The 8,090-nt window shown below is 36.8% G+C and overlaps 1 non-coding gene across 1 annotated transcript; it reads right to left on the bottom strand.

The window, feature by feature from the left end:
• Positions 1–2,531: 2,531 nt before the first annotated feature.
• Positions 2,532–2,638, bottom strand: LOC141683063 (small nucleolar RNA R71). Its single transcript, XR_012560097.1, has one exon. It is a non-coding gene; the product is annotated as a small nucleolar RNA R71 (small nucleolar RNA).
• Between the last annotated feature and the right edge of the window lie 5,452 nt (positions 2,639–8,090).

Below are 8,090 nucleotides of genomic sequence, written 5' to 3'. Positions count from 1 at the left end.
AATATTTTGCTTCTGTTTTGCCATTCTTCACTGTATCAACACTTTCTTCCGTAATTGAATTTAAATCCCTTCTTGTATACTGATGTTTGGTGCACTGGTCTGGTTCACAAACAACTAGCATTGAGAGAACCTAATTCAATTTGTCTTATGTTTCTGAGTTGATACAGATTGGTTGGATATCCATTGCTTCTAACACTGACCGTCAACAAACAATTGTACTTTCACTGGAATCCTTTTGGGTACTTTAAACAGCGTCTTCATTGTTACTACAATCTTGAACACTTCATTCACTATTCTTCACCGACGCTTGAACATATAAATGAGCTCCTGTCAGTGAGTATAACTTCAAGACCGCAGCTGTCTTCTTTAGCCTCTGTTTATACCATGTCTTCAATTCTTCAGATTCCTATGCTTCATACACTGTCTATCTTCAATTAATGCCAATTGATAAGTGGCATTTTATACCACTTAGAGCGTCTCATAACGGCTTAAATTGGTGTTTTGAACTCGAGTATTTTGTGTATTTGACGCGTTTTCGAGTGTTTTTGCATTTCAGGGTATAACTTGCTTAGATAGATGGATTTCATCAAAATAAGTTTAAGGAAATGCTTGGGATCAGTCTAGGGATGATGAGCGAAGAAATCAGCAAAAACAGAAGCAAACCAAGGATTTTTCCAGAAAGGTTACAGGCGCCCGCCTGATGGGAGTAGGCGACCGCCTGCTAGCAGGCGCCCCCGTGGAGGATGCGTGCGGCTACCTGTGTGCGGAAAATTAGAATCTGGATTTTATAATTCGAGTATGATTGGGCTTCTGTTAGCGCTGGTTCTCTTGGGTTATTATATAAACCTTATGGGAAGACGTTTTCTAGAGAATAGAGGAGATAATCGAGAGCGAAGGCAAGTAGATCGAGAAGACTGTTTTAGCACCCCAACAACGAAGAAGAGGAAGCATACGTTTATCTTGTGATTCTTTTAATTCGTTGTAACAGTGGATGCTAGTTTTCTTTATACTTTGAACCTTAATACTCTTGTGACGTACTTCATTATTTATTAAGTATTTTTATTAGTTTATATCGTTGTGTTATTATCATGCTTTCATATGAACCCATGGTGATGATGAGTTCTATTATGGGCTAATCGTGATCATGGGATCCTAGCGGATTTACTATAGATTTCTTTAGTTAATTGTTTAATACCTTGGTATTTGGTGATTGTATGATATCTAGCATAGGTTGTGCTTATTCGTCTTATGTGTGTCGCGAACATGTAAGATAGCTTGTTAATTTCTCGTAAAGCGACAGTGAATCTTGAGATTTAGAACTTGCCATGCTAGCATAGGTTCATGTATTGTATGCATGATTAGTGGGTAACTCTAACCGTTTTACTTGCCTTGTGTAATCATCATGAATAACTTGCGCTTAAATCGTTATGTTGTCAAATTCTGTAGACATATAGGGTCTCAACATAATTGATGCCTTTTCAACTTCTATCTTAATTGTGGATGCTTGGTTGAATGGTATTCGTATAACGAAAATTGGCGTTTATCAGTTTCCTGTTGTTCGATTAATATCATCACCATTACATGCTAAGGGTAATAACAATAACTATTGAATGAAGTAGTAATGAAGTCAGGATCTCATGTGTGTTTAATATTGTTAATTCAAGTGTTTAATTCTCGTAGTAATTATTATTCAACCAACCTTATTTGTTATTGTCTTGACATTGAAGAATAATCATACATTGGTGAGTAAGTGTTAATTAGATATAATTAATCAGAGTCTCTGTGGGAACAAACTAGAAATCATTCTATATTACTTGTGAACGCGTATACTTGCGTGATTTATTTAGCACATGCTTTGTGCCTAACAAGTTTTTGGTGCCGCTGCTGGGGACTCGGTGTTAATTTGTTTAGTTTATGTACTTGCCATCAGTGGTCATTAGGATTCATTGATTAAGACTTGTTACTTACTGCTTTCGGTTGTGTTTCAGGTACTCTAGCGAGCGTTTATGCAAACACGTTCTCGCACTCGCAAGAGAAATATGGATAAAGCCGAGGAGATAGATACAGCTCTTGACTTTCCGGAGAAGATAGTTTTTGAAGATTCAGATAAAGAGAGTGAAAAGAAAGAACCTGAAATAATGGGTGATCGTGTAGTTCAAACTGATCCAGTTCTTATGGACTTTTCTGGGCCTAAAATTGATGACATTCAGTCAAGCATCATTCATCCGGCTATTCAGGCCAATACTTTTGAAATCAAGCCGGGCACTATTCAGATGGTGCAGAATTCTGTTTCTTTCGGAGGTGCTGCGACTGAAGATCCCAACAGGCATATCAATAATTTTGTCGAGATTTGTAGTACTTTCAAATATAATGGTGTTACTGTTGAGGCTATCAAGCTGAGACTTTTCCCATTTTCTCTGAGGAACAAAGCTAAGGACTGGTTACATTCTTTACCAGCTGGGTCCATCACTAATTGGGAAGATCTTGCGCAAAATTTTTTGGTGAAGTTCTATCCAATGGCCAAAACTACAACTATGAGGAGTGCTCTTACTCAGTTTGCACAACAACAAGGAGAATTTATGTGCGAAGCTTGGGAGCGCTACAAGGAGATGTTGAGAAAGTGTCCACATCATGGTATGCCTGACTAGATGGTGATCACTGGTTTGTACAATGGTTTGGGGGACCAATCTCGGCCCATGCTCGATGCAGCTTCTGGAGGCGCCTTGTGGGCCAAAAGCTATACTGAGGCCTATAATCTCATTGAAACTATGGTTGCAAACGAGTATCAAAATCCAACTCAAAGGATGATGCCTGGGAAGGTAGCATGTATTATTTAGCCAACTATGGAGTAAATCAAATAGCTAGTGTCTGTGAGCTTTGTGTAGGCTCTCATGCTACGGATCAGTGTTCTCTTGTTAATGAATCTGTTCAGTATGTAAACAATTTTCAGAGATCGCAGCAGCCTGTGCCCGCTACTTATCATCCTAACAACAGAAATCATCCCAATTTCAGCTGGAGCAATAATCAGAATGTTGTTCAGCAACCATATTAGCAAGCTACAAGTAAACAGTTTAATCCACCTGGATTCCAGCAACCTCAACAATTTGCTCAAAGGCAATTATATCCTCAACAAGGAGGTGCTGCTCCATCTTCTAGTGCTGATTTTGAGGAGTCAAAGTTGTTGTGCAAAAGTCAGGTTGTTTCTATCAAGACCTTGGAAAATCAAATTGGACAAATAGCCAATGCCTTGCTCAATCATCAATCTGGAACACTTCCCAGCGATACTGAAGTGCCAGGAAGGAAGGAAGCTAAAGAGCAGGTCAAAGCTGTCACCTTTAGGTCTGGAAAAGTTGTTGATGCTGAAAAAGCAAAAGATAGAGAAGTTGAAGTTGTAGATGAAGAAGGAATGCAAAAGGATAAAGAGGGGGAATCAAGGAAGACTACTATCGAACACACTCTACCTGAGGGTAATACAGGGGAGAAACAACTCTATCCTCCACCACATTTTCCTCAGCGATTGCAAAAACAAAAGCTAGACAAGCAATTTGGTATGTTTCTGGAGGTGTTCAAGAAACTTCACATTAACATACCTTTCGCTGAGGCTCTGAAGCAAATACCTAGTTATGCAAAATTAATGAAAGGTATTCTTTCGAGGAAGGTGAAATTGGATGATCTTGGTACCGTTGCTCTGATGGAAGAGTACAGTGCTGTTCTGCAACAAAAGTTACCTCCAAAGCTTAAGGATCCATGTAGCTTCACCATTCCTTGCACCATTGGCAAGTTATCATTTGATAAGTGCCTTTGCGATTTGGAAGCAAGCATCAATCGGATGCCGTTATCTATCTTTAAAAAGCTGAATTTGCCTGATCCGAAGCCCACCTACATGTCTCTACAATTGGCTGATCGTGTGATTACATACCCACGAGACAACATGGAGGACGTGCTAGTAAAAGTGGACAAGCTCATCTTTCCTGCAGATTTTGTCATTCTGGATTTCGAGGAAGATAAGAAGATTCCCATAATCTTGGGAAAACCTTTCTTGGCTACAGGTCGTACCTTGATAGAAGTGCAAAAAGGTGAACTCACTATGAGGGTGCAAGATCAAGATGTGACATTCAATGTGTTCAATGCGATGAAATTCCCTATGAAAGATGAGTAGTGCTTCAAGGTGGAATTGGTCGATTCTGCAATTATTTCAGAACTTGATCATGTGCTAAGGTCTGATGCCTTAAAAAAGCCTTATTGAGGGATTTTGACAGTGAAGATGACGAAAGCAATGAGCAGCTATAATATCTAAACGCTTTTCCTTTGAAACGAAAACTAGACATGTAATAACCCCAAAATTTTCAACTTTTTGTAACCCTTGTGAATAGTGTTTTAGCTGAATGAGAAAACTTTTCACGCCACACTATGTAGGGGTTCTGTTATGGATATTCTGGGATATTATTAGTACTCTATGAAGTATATAAGTGTATGTAAAGATCGTCAGAATCCAATTCCGAACACTTTGGTTTTTTCCGGAAATCCACAAGATACGGAGAGAATTGAGTATAAGGTAACAGGATAAAAAGGATTTAAATTAAAGGATTATAATAGAGGATCATAAAAAGGAATATAATGTATTGAGAAAGGTTAAGGGAACCTAAGTAATAAGATCCCGGGTGTGATCCTTCAAACGATAAACGAGAACGAAAGTTAAGCGAACCGTATAACAGATCAGCGGTCATTAGGCAAACGATTAGGAAGTTAATCAAAGGGATTAGTGGGAATGATGTCATCCAACCAATAGAAAGAGGACAAGGAAGGGAGGATGACATCATGAGGATGACATAAGCATGACATGGGAAGGAAGGAGGTGTGGTAGCTTTGTAACCACACAATTTCAAGGGCAAGAAGGTAATTGACTAAATCAAATACAAAACAAGTCAACCAAGCCAAGTAAAAATCATTCTCATCAAAAATCAAAAAGCAACCAAGGCATTAGTTCTTCATTGCTCTCGGCTTTCTTACTTTTTAAAGGCAAGATTTTTCAAAATCCAAGATCCAAGCTTCCTAAATTGGTAAGATAATTCCCTAATCATCTTCATACTTAGTTAGGACTATATCATGAGTTTAAGCCATTAATTCTTTCTCAATCTTCTTCATTTAATTAAAGAAGAAGACAATGAATAGTGTTTTCAAGTTTTTAACTTGAACTTTTTCTTGTTTTTCTTGAAGATCCAAGCATTCTTAAGACTTCTCCAAGCTTCTTAAGGCTTCCTAGCTCCACCCACCACTTCAAGGAAGGTATACCATCTCCAAACCCTAGATTCCTATATATTATAAGATGATTTTGATTAGTGGGTTGATATTGTAGCTTGTTGTTATGATTTAGAGTTTGGGATTTGGAATGGTAGTGAAATGGAATGGTAATTGTTGTGGTTTTAATTTAAAGGAACTTAAGTATGATTAAAGTTAAGTTTAGGCATAAGTATGAATGATTAAATTGAATTGGTTGGGGTTGTTATGATGTGATAAGGATGGATGTTGGTTGTATGTTGGATTTGAGGTTGGTTTGTGGTTGGTTTTGTATGGTTTAAAATTTGGAAATCGCGTAAACATAGCCGTCGTAACGTCCAATTTTCTTTGGACTGTTTTTGTGCATAGCATTAGGACCCGAGAACCCCCTGCTAGATTATGACCACTGCCATGTTTAGATAGCTCATGTTACGAGCTTCGTTTTGATATGTAGTTCGTTCGATTCCGATGCACGGTTTAGGAGAAACGACCGTTTCAAGTAACGGCGTTTCGCGAACGAAACTTTTTCCCTCGCCTTACTTTGAAATGTAGGTTAAAGACCAAAAAGGGTTAATTAATGTATGAAACATTTATGGTAAGTGTGTTAGGCAGTTGGTAAGACATTCGCGAAGGAATCGCTTTAAAACTCGTAAAGGTTAAATTATTAAAAATGGTGGAGCCGCGGGTACCCGAGTGACTTAAGCAAATCAGTGAGCGCAAAACAAGCGTTAGAGTCTAAGTTAGTTAAAGTATAGATTTACAAGTGATTTTGGTTTAATTCCAACTTACTTGTTGTTTATAGGATATCAGACTCGTCCCGAGCCTTTCTCACCCCCAAGTCGCTCAGGCAAGTTTTCTACCCGTTATACTGTTGTTGTGATGAATATATGTATATGCATTATCTTGCGATAGATGCATGTTGGTTAATTAGCAAATGTTGCGATATATTGAAGCATGCTGATATGGTATATATATGCATGCCTGTTTCGTATTCTTGATTTATATATCTGTTGGTTCAAATGCTTATTCGTTGCATAATACCTATGCTAGAGATAAGCGGTATTTGCGTATACCCTTAGTATAGGGACCCAAAGGTGGAAATATTTTCTAAAACCGGGAGTCGAGGATCCCGAGTAGATTTTGTATATGTGGATATATATATATATATATGTATACTTATATATATATATATGGTCATAGTTTTCAAAACTATTAATCGAATAAGGGTTATTCGATTACTTTAACTTTATTTTATTATTGAATATTATTTCGAATATTATTCGAGGACTTATGACTCCTTTTATTTTATTATTTGAATATTATTTGAATATTCATTCGAGGACTTATGACTCAGTTTATATTATTTAATGAATATTATTTGAATATTCATTTGAGGATCTATGACTCCGATTATTTGCTGAGATATATTCTGTATTTTATTAAAGAATAATGTTTCGATAATCAAACTTATTTTCGATTATTCAAATGAAGATAATACTTTCATATAAGTATATCTTTGGTTATTTAATACTCGTTTCAAGTATAAATTTTAATACTTCTACTTCAATTATTTTTATAAAGATTATTCTTTATGGGAATATTATTTAATTAATAATATTCAGTCATTTTCTAAATATTCTGGGGACTGATTTACTTCATTAAATCAGCTTTACTCCAAACACTCTATAAAGTGTTTTCGAGTCTTCAAAATGATTTTTAAAAGTTAGAGCGGATCCCAAAACTCATTTTTATATTTAAGATCTTCCTTTTTAAGGGGATTTAAATACTCGCTTAAAACCTGAGGGATCCGGCTCTGTGGTGTATTTTATATTCGCAACAAGGTTGCAGTTTTGGTAAATGAATTGATTACTTACCCAACGTTCGGGAAGTAAGTCCATCTATTGAGTCGGCATAAGCAACATGGGCTCAGTGGGCGTCCATGATAGTGTAAGTGGCTCAGTGGGAGTCCATCAAATGCATAAGTGGCTGAGTGGCAGTCCAGCATAGGTCCTAATGCGGCCAGGGTGATGACCAGTGGGGAATTCGTCCATCTACTAGTAGAAAAGGTTACTAATGGGTATCTTTGCCTGATCAGCAAGATATCTGGTTTATGCCAAAATTCTTTTCCTTTCCAAAATTCATTGGATGTTTCAAACTCTGTTCATACTTTACATAACAGAGGTTCCAGGAAATGTTTTAGAGATATATATATGTGGATATATATATATCGGGACTAAATAAAGTATCTCATAACTTTTTCATTCAATAATATTTCAAAGATTGAATCTATTCAAGTCTTAACTTGTGGTCTCATCTATGGGATGTTTTTCTTAAAACTTATAATACTTTGAACGGTGGTAGTTCAAGTAGCTTTATAAATGATATAAGTGTGGTGAAGTATTGGTAACTTCATTCCTTGTTTTTACATTATATCTAGTAAGTAATTATCTTACACACGATAAAGATTCTAGTGAGTATCCATTTAGATACTTATATTATTGTTATCACTATGTATTATCTTGCGAGCTGTAAGGCTCACTCTTGCTTTATTTCTTCATCACACAACAACAGTTAGGAGAGATGGCCAGACTCCAGCAGACCCAGCGCAAGCGCGTGGGAAGCGCCCCGCGTCTTCCCGATGATGTTGTAGCTGCTATAGCTGCAGAGGTAGATCCATTGTAGTTCAGACAATCTACTTTTGAGAATCAAATTATGTATAATTATAACTTGTGGCAGATAATGGCAATTAACTATAAATTATCAAGTAATCATTTTGGGTTGTAATAATTTTAAATTGTGGATTCAAAGACTTG

Source organism: Apium graveolens, chromosome 1, assembly GCF_009905375.1.
Source record: "Apium graveolens cultivar Ventura chromosome 1, ASM990537v1, whole genome shotgun sequence".
Taxonomy (NCBI): Eukaryota; Viridiplantae; Streptophyta; class Magnoliopsida; order Apiales; family Apiaceae; genus Apium; species Apium graveolens.
The sequence above is the reverse complement of the archived record's forward strand: the minus strand, read 5'-3'. Positions and strand labels throughout refer to the sequence as shown.